At 41.3% G+C, this 15,993-nt stretch overlaps 1 long non-coding RNA gene across 1 annotated transcript in view; it reads right to left on the bottom strand.

The window, feature by feature from the left end:
- LOC135183431 (uncharacterized) overlaps positions 1-15,993 on the bottom strand; it is a 34,561-nt gene that overhangs the window by 6,799 nt on the left and 11,769 nt on the right. Inside the window, exons 3-4 of the long non-coding RNA XR_010305555.1 lie at positions 6,679-6,826; positions 3,020-3,640 (exon numbers count right to left, since the gene is read on the bottom strand). This is a non-coding gene — a long non-coding RNA (uncharacterized LOC135183431). The remainder of the gene's footprint in view (positions 1-3,019; positions 3,641-6,678; positions 6,827-15,993) is intronic.

Genomic DNA, 15,993 nt, shown 5'->3' with positions numbered 1-15,993 from the left:
TAACCCAACATTTTAGCTGGAATTTTTATCTAGGCCAAATTGTTCTGGAGAAGTAAAGCTTGTTTATGAGATCTCCATGAAAAGCAGGTGTTGCAGGCATCCCATTAGTAACCTTGGACTTGCCTTCCTCTTTGAAACTTTTCATCCCAAAGGACTGACATTTCAAAGCCCCCTTTTTTTGTGTGTGTCTCTCCAAGTTTGGATATTGTAAACATTTTTCTTCTCTGCTCTGGTGGAACAGAGCCAAACATCTGCACAGTGGGGGAACTAGATGTTAATGAGAAAAGATTGTGGGAAAACGTGTACCAGGCTGCCCTGCCTGACCTGCATGATAATGCTACATTTAGCACATTCTTTTCCATTAGGGTAGCAGGCCTTGAAATGGTAGCAAACAACACGAATTTGGAGGATTATTTTAAAGAAACCTGCTTTCCTAGGAAGGGAGGGGGAAGTATGGCTAAGGTTTGCAGACAGCTGGCCCTGGAAATGTTTATACACAAACAGTGGTGTGAAATGTAGATAGATATATTCTTCTTCATATTTTCTGTAAAATGCTTTACATGGAGATTTTAATTATGTACAATGCAAATATTGCACATAGGCACATACCAAACTTAGGAAATTTACAGTTACTCTATATCATTTAGGGACTGTTGAGGAAAAGGAAGACTATTTGACCTAATAGGTTAAAAAATATTCTAGTGCTTTGACATCTTCTAAAGAGGTGTTTTTACTCTGGTCTTGCTCATAACCCCTTTTTAACAAGTTTATATTGGTGTATTTTTGTCTGTACAGAATGCTCCTGAAAAGTTAATATTGGCTCTGAGCCAAGTTTCATTTACTCATAGAACAAAATTTATGTCTCAACCATATGAAAATCATTAAGGGCAAAAGGATTCTGAGAACATAAACAATGTCATGTGGCTTAGACACTCAGTTGCACAGCTTGAACCTATCAAGTGGTGAACATATTTAAATACTAAAGAGAACACTTACAGTCAGCATTTGGTGTGCAACGAGTAGGGACAAATTTGTTTGCACAAAACTTCTGACTAGAGCAAAGAGGAGTACCAAAGGAATTAATAACAAAAGACTGACTGGATAATTTTGGAGCAGAGAAAGGAATTAATTAAATGAGCTATTTCTTGAAAACTTTTTACCCAGCTATTTTTTAAATCATGCTTTTCTATCGGTAGTTTTGCTCTTTCACTTAAGGAAAGAGGAATTCATGTAGTAAAAATTGCATGCAAATGTGAACTGTTTATGAGTGACAATCTGGATCCTCATCGAGAAACCTTATTTTTTCAGTCAAAGATTCTTAAAGAGCTTTTCCATGGGGAAAGAGACTTCCACTCATTACCTTAAAAACAGCACTCTTGTCTCCACTCTGGTGTGGATATGGACTTTGAGACATATTTTGCAAAGGACAAAGCAAAGCCTTTAGTGGAATATCTACCAGATAAGAGGAGCATTCCTTAGAATATATTTCCTGATAAAAGAGATGCTGAAGCCTTGATTCCAGAAATATGTGTATGCTAAAACAACTGTTGTCTATGCTAGTAGTTTTACATGCTTTCAGGAGCAATTTCAAACCCAGGCTAACACCAAAGATATGGAGGTGATTAACAATATGGTTTTGAGGCAGCTGAAATCAACTTACATTTTGCCTAAGAAAAGAATGCAGAAGCATCAAATCCATTTTCAGGAAGTTTCTAAATTCTATGATATACATATGTGACCAGCCAATAGACTGTCTCTCTGACAGTTATTAAATGCATTTAATTTCTCCACAAATACTGTCATATAAGCAGTCTTTGATTCTAGCTGCTGTACCCTTAGATCTGCTCCAAGCACCTATCTGGTGAGATCTGTCCTTCATGCCTTGGAGGCTTTGCATTAAGGGAGGAATGAATATATATTTATGCTCTTCCAGCAATGCATTATTTCTCTGTCATACAGTAACAGAACATGGCATGAGAAAGGGAACATGGCCTTGAGAAAGGAAACGTGGCAAAGAGGATTGAGGACAAATGTATCATGTGTTCAGAAAAGCCCTTTGCTAATGCTGGTCTAACCTCTGTTGCAGAGACCCTCCAGGAGGCTCTGGCTAAGACCAAACTCTGGGATCAGTAGAACATTTAGATGACCTTGTGTTTTTTTTCAAAGGAGAAATCTTAATGATCCACTAGGCATCTATTACCAAGCTGGGTATTTCCATTTCCCACTTTTCACTCTGTTTTCAACATCTCTTGCTGCAGTTACAGATTTCTGATGTCCCCTGCTGCCTAGTACAGTGACTACAGAACATCTCTGCATCATCAGATATTTCTGTGTAGTGTTTGAACCAAACCCTGTCACATGTTTATAGCAAGCACCAACTCAGTGACCTGGTCTAGAGAAGCACAGTGCTCCTTCTTGGTTAAGCTTTGCCCATCTGCATGTCTCCTGAGCTGTACTGTTATTGATGTGTTATTAATTACACATTATGAAATATTAATACAATAATAATATTTTAATTAATGTCAAACTTATTTTCTTGTTTACAAGGTCTTTATGCTCAGTTGTGCAAATAGATTACAGAATATGTACAGTGCATAGGGCAGTACCAATCAATTTCAAACCATTAAGCAAAACTAGCAAATACGAACAGTAAGCTTTTGGAATGAGATCCTTGCAGTGCAGTGTGCCACTTGCCCTCTAGGGGGACTCTAGAGGCTCTCCTTGCAGTGCAGTGTGCCACTTGCCCTCTAGGGGGACTCTAGAGGCTCTCCTTGCAGTGCAGTGTGCCACTTGCCTTCTAGGGGGACTCTAGAGGCTCTCCTTGCAGTGCAGTGTGCCACTTGCCCTCTAGGCAGACTCTAGAGGCTCTCCTTGCAGTGCAGTGTGCCACTTGCCCTCTAGGCAGACTCTGGGGCTCCTTTCTGCCACAGCAGAAGGCACAATAGTTACAGTTGCAGAACAAAGAGGACCAAAGCAAAGAACTTTGATTACAGAGAGGCTTTTAAGATTATTTACTCACAAAATTATCATCTCTGGATTTCCAAGGCTGCTCTATACTTCCAGACAGTACCCAAAACAGTTGAAGAAGTGGTGTCGGCAGCGTGATAACCGTTGGAGGCTTTAGAGTTTCTCAAGGACTCTGGCAGGGTGCTGGGGCTTGCATGGTCTCTGACCTTATCTTGATTCCTTCTTAGGGGGCTCTGGACTTGGCATGGAGGTTCACAGGTTGCAGGCAAGCATGGTGTCTTTGTGCCAAAGCTAACTGTATTAGTTGAAGCTAGGGGCTTGCTTTACCTGAATTTGTGAAAGCACAGGTGTGTGCATCAGGCAAGCATGTGTACCTTGTGTGCCACAGAATGTAATCAGGAGCAAAACGAGTCTGGGCAAATCAGGCCCTCAGACTCAGTATCTCCAGGTGTTTTGTCCTCATCCTGTGTTGCTTCCCACTCCAGCAGAGGGGAAGGGGAGTAAGGGATCATGTTTGGACAAGTCAGGACACATATTAGGCCTATTTTTGGCCTTCCACGACATGTAGCTTCATCATATGCCTTCTGTTTGTCTTCCTCTTCCTTGCACTCCAGGGATGTCGTGGTCTGTGTTTTGGGAACTGCCCCAAATGAGAGTCAGAGTTGGCCTCTAGCTGGAAACAAGACAGCAGGAAGAAGAGACATCATGAAACTTGCTTATTCTTTTCACCATCCTTCAGTATCTCCTGGGTGCTGACTACTGTGTGGCTTTAATTCTTACCTGAAATTCTGCAGTTCATAGACATCACAACTTATATACTATCATTATGCCCCCACAACTGATTACTGCACCTAGCCTTCTCCCTTGCTGGTCCTGGATTTATATTCTTTCAGTTTTTTTCAGCTTTGCTTCTACTTTGCAGAAAGTATTTTTATTTTTGCTCTTTCCTCAGAAACTGCCTCCATTAGCTTTACTGTCTGGAATTCACATATTTTCCATGTGATTGCCGTAAGAAATCTCCTCTAGCTCAGTCAATATCGACTAGATTTGGCTTCTTGCAGTCAGTGCTAACTTCCTCTTGAGAAACTACTATTAATCACAATAAATGTTTTAGAGAATGAGATGGGATCACATCCTAGAGATGGATTTTTCCTTGACTGATTGTATTGGACAATAAATGGTATATGTCCTACCTTGATTTCCTACAAGGATTTGAGTACTTACAAGCCATGAAAAGCTAAGTTTTCAGCAAGAGTACCTCGCCTACATTTCTTCTTTTCATGACTTTTAACTCTGGGTGACCCTCTGTTGAAAGTTGTTTCCAGTCTGTCTCATAACTGAGAAATGGATTATTTCCTTCAGTTAAACTCTCCACATTTCTGTGCAAAGTCTGCAAATGCACAGTGTTTCAGCAGGCTTATTAGTTGACCAAACTGGCTGTTTCATGTTTTTACATTTGGTAGTTTTAGGATTCTGGCATGATTTTGACCCAGCTTGGTAATGCATGGTCAATCATTGTTACTAGATATGGGAAACGATACTGAAAAATAAAGTCTTTCAAATTTTAATCTAACAGAACAGCTCTGTTGCTGATCTTGCCTGGCTGTCTAACAGATGGGCTAGTGTCCCATGGGAAGACAGCCACTTCCTTGCATAATAAAAATAGAAGAAGTTGTCTGCAAACTATTAGTGTATTGTAAAGCTAGATGCAGTGTCTTGATATTGTTAGAATGGGTTCCTTAGGCACGTTTCTTTGACATTCTGTTTTAAGTTAGATACAAGACAGCATTAAATCAAAATTAAAAATGTTAAAAGGCTGATGGCCAACAGCTGTTTAACTATTTACAGCAAAAGACCACCAACAAAAATATCCTCTGCTTTCTAAATCCTGATAACCAACTAATCACACACAGTATCACACACACAAAGAACTGAGATGGGTGTTTGATGGAAGCAAGATTACCCATCAACATTCCCAGCATGCACTAGAGATTCCTGTCTCCTGTTTCCCTCTTACAAATTATGTTGTAAGCTCTAATACTATTCTTACTTAAAGTACAAGCTGGTTATTGTAGAGTGGATGCTTTAGCTAAATTTAGCTAAATACATGCAAGTCTGTAACTCATAATTTTTCACAAGCATTGTCACTGAAGAAGTGTCAAGTGTTGGCATCTTCAGAGGAAATAACTTTTTGTTGTGAAACAAATTTTCTACCTTACACACATTTTCTGCATTACATACACTGTTCCAACATTAAAGTAGAAATTATTATTCTATCTAGTTCTGTCAGAAAAAAAACAGTACTCACAAAAAGGAGAAAAAAACAGATAATCAAATTCCAGATGTGTAATGTTATTTAAGCCTGTAGGATGTGGAACTGCTGAGCAATATGGTACTTACTTACTTGCCCTGACGTATCTTAAGACCTTCCCACTGAAATTCCATGTTTAAGTTAGAAGCAGGATGAAATACAGTGATCTGAGAAAAAACAAGCACCCAATCTGGATAGATCAAGGTGATGGTCTCATTTTTATCCATTTTAAAACCAAGAAGGGCTTAAAGCTAAAACTAAAGCTTTTCACATGTGCATTTCTAAAGACCTAAGGGACTACTGTAAATGGAATGAGTGACAAAGACCAAAGAAAATTGGAAATAACACTGCAGATTATTTTTGTTTGACTCTTAACATAGTTTTACAACTTATACTTGTATTTGTAGAATGCATCATCAGTGAACAAAGCTTCAGTGGAAGATACACTGAAGTTAGTGTGAGCCCCATGTCACAACTTCATGTCTTCTGTGCTTTAGAGTGACTGAAATGGATCTAATCTGTCAAAAACACAGTAAGCAAGAGAGGGTTTTCAGAACAGTTGGTCGTGCCTCTTTTTTTTGTACTCGTAAGATATCAATGAATATGCACAATTTTCCACATCTCCTGCTGTGGTTTGACTTTTTGGATTGGTGGTTGTGTGGCCTTTTTCCACCTGGCTTGCCTTTTGTAGTTGACTGTCTACAACTACCTGAAGGGACATTGTAGCCAGGTGGGGGTTGGTCTCTTCTGCCAGGCAACCAGCAACAGAACAAGGGGACACAGTCTCAAGTTGTGCCGGGGGAAGTCTAGGCTGGATGTTAAGAGGAAGTTGTTGGCAGAGAGAGTGATTGGCATTGGAATGGGCTGCCCAGGGAGGTGGTGGAGGCACCATCCCTTGAGGTCTTCAAGAAGAGACTGGCTGAGGCACTTAGTGCCATGTTCTAGTTGATTGGCTAGGGCTGGGTGCTAGGTTGGAGTGGCTGATCTTGGAGGTCTCTTCCAACCTGGTTGATTTTGTGATTCTATGAATTCTATGCATGTAATATTTTCCTAATTGGACAGGTGGCAGAAAATTCCATACCTTTTCTATGAGTATGAATCCTAAAAGTGCAGCTTGACTTGCTTGCTGCTTATAAGTGTTGTGGTTTTTAAAGAGAACTGGCAGAAATGAAGCTCTTGAATTGGAGAAAAAACACAGAATTCTATTTGCAGAGATACAGGAAAAAAATTACCGAAGCAGCTACCACAGCCATGGTGAACCCCCCTGAATTTTCCCCCAGCCCAAAACTAAATCTATAATCCCCAGTGTTCCAACCCCCCCCTTCCCCCCCACAATGCCTCTGGCATCCATAGGCCTAAACACAGGCTCCTGGGGGCCCCAAAACAGGCCTGCTGCTTACGTGTTTGCTCGCTAAGTGGCTCCCGCTCGACACAGGACAGGAGGAGGAGGAAAGGTGAATGAGCTGGCCTGGCCATGAATTCATAAAGAGATAGCAGAATGATGGGCTTGAATAACAGGCTTCTAGTCCCCAGGATCTTAAGACAGCTCTGTGGGCATAAACAGAGCAGGGGTACTGAGGCAGGGGTTTGATGCTTTGAAGCAGCTTTCCAGTGTATTAGATACAATACAAAGAACAGTAACTTTTCCTTAATCCTTTTTTGAATGAAACACTGACATTTCAAAGGCTGAGACAGTTCTAAAAACAAGCTAAGCCCCTTTAACTTTGCATCATATTAATTCTGTGGGATCATATGTCATTGGTTAAAGCAAATAAGTGGATCAAGATTTGCGCCTCTTGTTTAGCAGGACCTCTGATTCATCCTTTGAACCAAACCAAACCTGAATGTTCTTTCCCCTCATTCGTCCCTGCTAGGATGTTTTATGAAAAGCATAGGCAGCACAAGGCATCAGCTTCTTTCACCAGGGAACAAAACTACTTTCACCATTCTTTTCACCAGAGAACAAAAATACTCAGGCTGATCTGTTTGCAATGGAGGTCATGGCACTGCATTTTGTATTTGTTATGTAATAAAGGACAAAAGGATAAAGTTAGGCATTGAAATCAATATGTAGACCAAACCTGGAAGCAGTACAATTTGATAGCTCTTAATGCTGACTCAGACTATTGTCAAGCGTGGAGAGGGGGTGTGCTGCAAGATGCTCTGATACTAGACATTTTTCTTCACATTGATGCTTGAAAAATGTTGCAATTATGTTAGAAATACTCTTTGTACTAAATTGTTGTTTCATGGCCTAACTGGAACCAATCTATGAATTCTAACTCTACTTTTCACAGTCTATCCTAAAAGGCAATTGCTCATATCACTCTTTTCCCTTTCTGAAATACAGGGACTACCTTTATTATTCACTAGTCATTTAGAACCCATAGAATCATAGAATCATAGAATCAACCAGGTTGGAAGAGACCTCCAAGATCATCCAGTTCAACCTAGCACCCAGCCCTATCCAATCAACTAGACCATGGCACTAAGTGCCTCATCCAGTCTTTTCTTGAACACCTCCAGGGATGGTGCCTCCACCACCTCCCTGGGCAGCCCATTCCAATGGGAAATCACTCTCTCTGTGAAGAACTTCTTCCTAATATCCAGCCTATACCTACCCTGGCACAACTTGAGACTGTGTCCCCTTGTACTATTGCTGGTTGCCTGTACAGTGGTATGAGATGCTCAACATTTTTGTATAGAGATTTCTTGGTGTTTTGTGACTTTTGTGCATTTAACTCAGAGCTTTTCTTTAGTTCCCATACTAGCATTTATGTTAATTACCATTAATTACCCTTTTTGTGTGCTATTGTTTGACATCATTAGAAAATAAGCTACTGTGCTAGTTTGAAGCTAGCTAGAATGTTTTGGTGAGAAGAACTAGGTTACAGGCTGTGAAAAGGAAAACAGGATGATGTCTACTTTACTCATAGGCTTGCTGAGATGTATAAGAACAAGAATCCAAACATAGATAAGGGAGTCCAGTCACTTCTGCTAGGGAGCTGCGAGATGCATTTCTCTCTCTAGCCTCTCTGCCATTTCTCTGACTTTGCTTCCTAACCCCCTGGCCCAACCTCCATTCTTCCTTGGGACTGGGGTAAGGTTGAGAGGCAGAGTGGGAGAAGCTGAAAGGGCAGTTGAGAGCCTCTCCTGGGCACTCAGGTTTCTGGGAGGGCTGTTGTGTTTCTGTATTACCTTTTAGCTTGCATATTTCTGTATATAACTGTATGTACTGTAAATATCTGCTTGTATATTCTGCTAAGCTGTAAATACAAAGCTTCATTCAGTATCCAGAGCTGGCTGAGTCTAGTCTGGGTGATTTCCAAGTGTGGTGGGTGGGTAACACACAAACCATCACAGCTACTTTCAATAGCAATAACAAGAACTTGGTAATTTCCCAAATATCATAATTAAAATCTATGTTTTGTTAAGTTCTCAAGTCTTTTTTTAACTATAGAGATAAAGGAGCATTCTCAAAGTCACAGATAAGCTTACACATTTAAATGTCTTTTTTTTCTTCTGCCTTTCACCTTTGGAGGGTCTTCTCATGAAAGTGTATGTTTTCTGAACTGTTGTTTCTTTGGGTGTGAAGAATAATAAAAGGAGCAGATACCTGTGACTGTTTTTACACCTGTCATCTCCGTAGCACCTCTGGCTTTTTTCTTCAGGGCTTCAATAATTAATGCTGTGCAAAGTGTCATACATAGAATGGAACTGGATCATTCTAGCATCTGATCAGGTCAAAGCCTGGATTCCTCTGGTGAGCAACATGTTGCCTGAGGCTGAATTATAGCCCTGTACGTTGGAATGGTTAGGTCTTTCACTTTGGAATATCTGCTTCTTTATTTTATTTGCAACAGGCAGTGAACTACCCCATTTGGACAAATGTCAGTTTTATATCACTGACAACCTTTGCCCACACCTTGCAACCTGATTTGCAGGATGTGATTCTGCTCTGTGTTGCAATACCTTTTTGTTTTTCTAGTTCCAGAAGGACGTGTGGATAACACCAAGCCCTCTCACAACCTTAAACCATCAGTCTCATCCACTGCTGGCATAAAGCAGTGTAGCTGAGTAATTGTGTGTTCTGTGGATCTGGCCTCAAATGTGGCAATCTCATCACTCGTCTAAATAGGAATATTTAAGCTGGCACGGTTAATTTAAGTTGTATAAACTGGCCATAGTCTTCCCTCCGCCATGAGAACTGCAGGCTAGTGATTTTAAAAGAATGAAAAAGTAAAGAAGCTTTGCAGATAAGTAAGAACATGGCTAAAAGTTTTAAATGACCTCTGTGCAAAATCTCTCTTCGTGCCCAGTGTCCAAAGAACGAGATGCCTATTTGTTGCATGCTTTGTAAAGTTGGACTGGCAATACTATTTTGTTTAGGATGTATTTCAAGTACTGAAACCTTTCCTTTTGTGTCCTTCCAAAGGACACTCATTCAATAGGCTCAATGCTTGGCATGTTTTCATCCTGGCTGCTCAACTGGGCAAAGACTGTGGGTAACTGGGTTGGAAAATGCGTGTCTCCCCCTTTGACTCAGATGAGATTCTTAACTATACTTTAATTTATCAGTCATTCATTTCTATCAAAATACAGTTGCCTTTGCCCAAGCCTCTAGGTTCTCTGAAAAACTGTGCTCAGCCATAAATCATTTCTTCATTCAGTATGCAAAGTGACATCTTTGGTGTTATAAATCAGTTCAAGAGGGTGGACACCCTGTTCAACCTCTTCACCAAGGACTCAGTTCTCATGTTTTCTAAGTTAGTTATTTTTGCTTTAGGGGACAATGCAGTTCTACTCTCCTACTGTGCCATCGAGAGAACAAGTCCCTTTGAGCCAAACATCTGCTTTCATTTAGAAAGAATGGTGGAAAAATGCAGTTTTAGAAACGTCTATTTATCTACTAGCTTAGTTTACAAGAAGTCCCTGATTGCTCAGACCTAAAGATTTGATGAAAAGCTGTAACAGAACATGAACTAAAAATAAAAGAAAAAACAAAATTCTGCCTTTCTCTATTCATAACAGGAACAGATACCTTTGCTGCTTTGGCAGTTTAGTGGGCTGGAGAGGAGGGCACTGTTTCTAGAACATTCCACCTGACAACAGGTGAGATGGCTCCACTCTGAGCCCCCTGTGTCCCTAACACTGCCTTTCTGTGTGGAAATCCTTGTTTTGGCTAGAAAAGGGTTTGTTGAGCTCTCTTGCCCATGGCATGTGACCGTGCCAACTTATGGGCTTGCATCCCCACTAAGAAAAACAGCATAGTTTTAAAAACAAGTAAAGTAAAGGTTAATTAACCTCAGATCTGTTCTCAGCAAAGCAAGGCTTCCATGGACAAGTAATAAAAATAGCTTCTCAATGGTCCTTGTGTCTGTCAGAGTCTTGCTCTGTGATATCCAGGTGGGGGAGGAGAGGCTGATTTGCTACTGTCCTTTTCTTGTGCTTGTTTTCCCAAGGCTGTCTTGCTCTGTCCTTCATGTCATCTCCACCAATAAATCATTTAGCTTAACCTGTCTCTCTCTGCATTGTAAGCAGACAAAAGTTACCCATTTAACCCCAACCATGGCTGATTCACGCAGCAGGGAAGGCAGCTTCACAAAAGGATGCTAGCAGGGAAGGTGGCAGTTGGGCTGGACTTCACTTAGACTGGAGCTGGTTTCCCTCTTCCGTCTTCTCCTCTTCCCCACTCCCCCTCTGTTATTTTAAATTAACAGCACTTCTCACACTGGGATTGTTTTTTGAAGATCATTTTTGTCAACAGAGCTGTTCTGCTTGAGTAATTTGACCCCAGCCTCATTTCAAATGTTTGAAATGGCAAGAAATGCACATACTCATATCAGCATACGTCTATGACCCTTTTCACCTGGGCAGCTTTTTAAACAATTTTTATTGCCATGAAAAAAAAGTAGTAACAAAACATCCAATTAGCTACAGGGAAGCACAGCTATTGCAGTCAAGCAGCTACTTCAGGAAACCTGTATTGCAATTATCAGGTTCCTTTCACCTGAACCATAAGCTAAAACTCTGATTCCTTGAATCATACCATCTGCCAGAAGTCCAAACCTCAAATGGGCATCTCTCTGTTGTTCTTTCTACCCTGATACTGTAAAATTGAAAGTTAGCCCTTTGACATAGATATCATCTGTTAAGAATTCTTTTCCACAATTGCTGTGGCCAGTGCTTAATCTTCATGTAATGTCTCCTACCTCCAAGTAATCAAAACTCTAAAAAACTAAACCATGAGGCCATGAGGGACCAACAGATACACAGATAGTAAAACAAAATGCACAGAGAAACAATCAGCATTGCTGACAGCTTCGTAATTTATTCTTTTCCTCCACCATAGTGAGCACAGAATCTGCCATGATGGAAATTGCATTTTTTACATGAAATATATCTACAGATATCTACACCCTTGATTTCTAATAATATTGTCCTCAAACCACAGGGGAATTCCTCAGTAATTGCCAACCAACTGTAGTGCTACATTTTAAGAGCCAAATATTGAAGTTGGACAAGACTCACACACAAAAAATACAAATGTGTGCTTCTTCAAGGATGTTTCTGACTTTTTGTTATCATAGAATCATAGAATAAACCAGGTTGGAAGAGACCTCCAAGATCATCCAGTCCAACCTATCCCCCAGCCCTATCCAGTCATCTAGACCATGGCACCAAGTGCCTCATCCAGTCTTTTCTTGAACACGTCCAGGGACGGTGCCTCCACCACCTCCCTGAGCAGCCCATTCCAATGGGAAATCACTCTCTCTGTGAAGAACTTCCTCCTAACAAGCATGTGAGATCCATTAAATCTTTTTAATGCACCTTTTAACAACAAGCAGTTCAAGGTGTACTTATTGCTTAGTGTATTGGGTATCTTTACTGCCATTTTTCCCATTAAAATTGTTTAAATCCTCTTTTCACCATGAATTTTGTGTCAAAATGTTGGTTTAGATATCAAAATTTCCCCTGATCCTGTCATTAGGAAGAGTCTTTGTCTGCTCAAGTCACTCTTTTCATTCTTTTTTTTTTTTTAAATCCCCTGACAGGTCTATCCTACACCATTCTATAGCCAGCAGAGCAAAGTGGAGCTGGGCAAAAATGTTTTGCATTACTGAGTTTGCTGCCTCACTGTACGCTTTCTGACAGATTCATCTTCAATGAAGGGCGGAGGGCCAGGGAAAATAGCATGTTTTTCCCTGAGACTGCAGAGTATGTGAATTGCCTTCTCTTTCAACCTATGGGCAGCCTTCACAGATTTCAGCACAAATGGAATGGAAGAAATATCTGATTTCCCATTCCATCTGGATTCACTTTCTTTCTTCCTCTTTGTATAGTTTTTTAGAGACATTATGGAGCTCACTGGAGGGGCTGCTTGCACACGACTATGGCAGCACTGGGCATAATGCCAGATATTCACTCCAAGAGCCTGCAATAGAAATCTTACTTGAACCAAAACATGGCATAGCAAAGAACAAAAGAGTAGGGGTGGAGAAGGAGAGGAGGGAGGGAGCAGAAAATAATGTTTCCCATACTAGAATCTCCATTTTAGGGCATGGTATGACATGCTCATAGTGTTGCCCCTTATATGTATTTACTAGAGCACAGGTAATAATTTCTAACCTCTGTCCTATTTGGTAATATTTTCCTCTCTTTCTGCTCCTGAGATGAATATCTGTGATTGCCTCTTGCACAACATAGCGGTCATTATTCCTTTAACTCTTATATTAATATGTAGTTTGAGTCCATATGTATTCTACAGTTTACAAGATTCTAAATAGGTTATGACTGTGTTGCCAGCATCTTGAACATTGCAAAACTACACTGTAGTATTGCAACAGTGTATAGCGTTTCCAGACGCTGAATGAAATCCTACTCGTCGTGGTACCAGTACATCCCTGTTCTCTAAAGTTTACATTCTAAGCATAAGCAAGAAATAGATACAGACAGATTAATAGCAGAAATACTTAACTGAAAGCATTTTTCATTGTTGTGAATCGTTTTCACAAACAAATGGATAATATTTCACGCTCGTTTTGCAGAAATATATAAGATGCAAGCAGTAAAAAAATCAGGCCAGAAATACCTTTCTCAGTAGAGCTCAAGGAAATGAGTTGAGCTGTCCATTTCCTGGTTAAATAAGTGTGTAGAACACTTTGAATGTAAAACTCATGGTGATTTCATGCATTTTCATTTAAGTGAGTTTGTGATAGAAGCTCTGATACCGTTCTAACTAATGAGCCTCAGCTGCTTTAACACTTGTGAAAATAAAACCAGAAAGGACTCATACATGCTCAACATGAACTTATTTACACATTCAAAGGAATATTGAACTGTGAGTTGGTTTGTCACTTGGTGGTTTGGAGTGTATTAAATTTGTGTCTTTTGGCTTAATGATGTTGTGAAAGAATCCAGTTTGTGCTATTGCTGATGTAAACCAACACACGGTAGCTGGCAACAAGCAAAGATTCATTTTGTATCATAGTGTCTCTCCTTCAGCTGTATCATAGAATCAACCAGGTTGGAAGAGACCTCCAAGATCATCCAGTCCAACCTAGCACCCAGCCCTATCCAATCAACTAGACCATGGCACTAAGTGCCTCAGCAAGGCTTTTCTTGAAGACCCCCAGGGACGGTGCCTCCACCACCTCCCTGGGCAGCCCATTCCAATGCCAATCACTCTCTCTGTGAAGAACTTCTTCCTAACATCCAGCCTATACCTACCCTGGCACAACTTGAGACTGTGTCCCCTTGTTCTATTGCTGGTTGCCTGGCAGAAGAGACCAACCCCCACCTGGCTACAATGCCCCTTCAGGTAGTTGTAGACAGTAATAAGATTACCCCTCAGCCTCCTCTTCTCCAGGCTAAACAGGCCCAGCTCCCTCAACCTCTCCTCATAGGATTTGTGCTCCAGGCCCCTCACCAGCTTTGTTGCCCTTCTCTGGACATGTTCCAGCACCTCAACATCTTTCTTGAATTGAGGGGCCCAGAACTGGACAAACCCAACTTGCAAGGATTTATTTTGTCTTCATATCCTAAATTTCCAAAACAAATTAAATCAATAAAGTATTCTTAATTTCCTGTTTGAAGCTGATATTTGGTACTGCTGCCCAAACATTTATGGCAAAGAAATTACATTTCACTGCTCTGTAAGAAATTATCTACTTGCTAAGTACAGCACAAAAAACTGACATAGAGATAAACTCCAGAACCCCCTCAAAACTGAAAGGTTTTGACAGAGGTCCAAGGTTGCTTCTTCCTCAAGTCATGTTGGTAGTTGCTGCCAAAGAATTTAAGAATCTTTGAACTGAATGTAACATTTTTGATAAGACCCTTCTCACGTTTGCAGACGTTGGGAGGCTTAGGGTAAAAAAATTCCTGCATGTGCCTAAGAGAGATCTCTGGAATTCTTTTGAAGCTACCTTAATTGGAAGCCATAATACACATAAAGAGTAGATGTGGAGCAATATCTATAATATATATCCACATTTTCTTATATGTGTGTTTATAGTTTTATATATACATTTATACACAATCTTTTTATGAGTCATAGAATCATAGAATCAATCAGGTTGGACACCTCCAAGATCATCCAGTCCAACCTAGCACCCAGCCTTAGCCAGTCAACTAGACCATGGCACCGAGTGCCTCATCCAGTCTTTTCTTGAAGACCTCAAGGGACGGTGCCTCCACCACCTCCCCGGGCAGCCCATTCCAGTGTCCAATGACTCTCTCAGGGAAGAACTTTCTCCTCACCTTGAGCCTAAATCTCCCCTGGCACAGCCTGAGGCTGTGTCCTCTCGTTCTGGCGCTGGCCACCTGAGAGAAGAGAGCAACCTCCCCCTGGCCACAACCACCCTTCAGGTAGTTGTAGACAGCAATAAGGTCACCCCTGAGCCTCCTCTTCTCCAGGCTAAACAATCCCAGCTCCCTCAGCCTCTCCTCGTAGGGCTTGTGCTCGAGGCCTCTCCCCAGCCTCGTCGCCCTTCTCTGGACACGCTCAAGCATCTCAGTGTCCAAACCCGTCTACCACATGATACAGTCAAACTTGGACATTCCTCTGAAATCTTCTGTTGTTGCTAATTTCCTAAAACAAACAAACAAACCAACACAACAAAAACATTGAAAGGAGTAAGTGGTGTCATGGAGGGTAGCAGGGCCCTTTAGCAGGCCCCTGTTGTGCATGCTACAGTGTCTCACATTGAAGGCCAAAGCAATCGCAAAACCAAAACCAATATTCCTATCTGCCTGCATGAGCTACAGTACCCATGAGAAGATTCCTCCCTAGGAAGGGTAAAAGGTAAACATATCTGTATTGATGATCTGGACGAGGGGATTGAGTCCAGCATCAGTAAGTTTGCAGATGACACCAAGCTAGGAGCAGGTGTGGATCTGTTGGAAGGTAGGAGAGCCCTGCAGAGGGACCTTGACAGGCTGGATGGGTGGGCAGAGGCCAATGGGAGGAGATTTAACAAGGCCAAGTGCAGGGTTCTACACTTTGGCCACAACAACCCCAAGCAGCACTACAGGCTGGGGACAGAGTGGCTGGAGAGCAGCCAGGCAGAAAAGGACCTGGGGGTACTGATAGACAGTAAGCTGAAGATGAGCCAGCAGTGTGCCCAGGTGGCCAAGAGAGCCAATGGCATCCTGGCCTGCATCAGGAACAGTGTGGCCAGTAGGTCAAGGGAGGTTATTCTTCCCCTGTACTC

Source organism: Pogoniulus pusillus, chromosome 18 (genome assembly GCF_015220805.1).
Source record: "Pogoniulus pusillus isolate bPogPus1 chromosome 18, bPogPus1.pri, whole genome shotgun sequence".
Lineage (NCBI taxonomy): Eukaryota > Metazoa > Chordata > Aves > Piciformes > Lybiidae > Pogoniulus > Pogoniulus pusillus.
The sequence above is the reverse complement of the archived record's forward strand: the minus strand, read 5'-3'. Positions and strand labels throughout refer to the sequence as shown.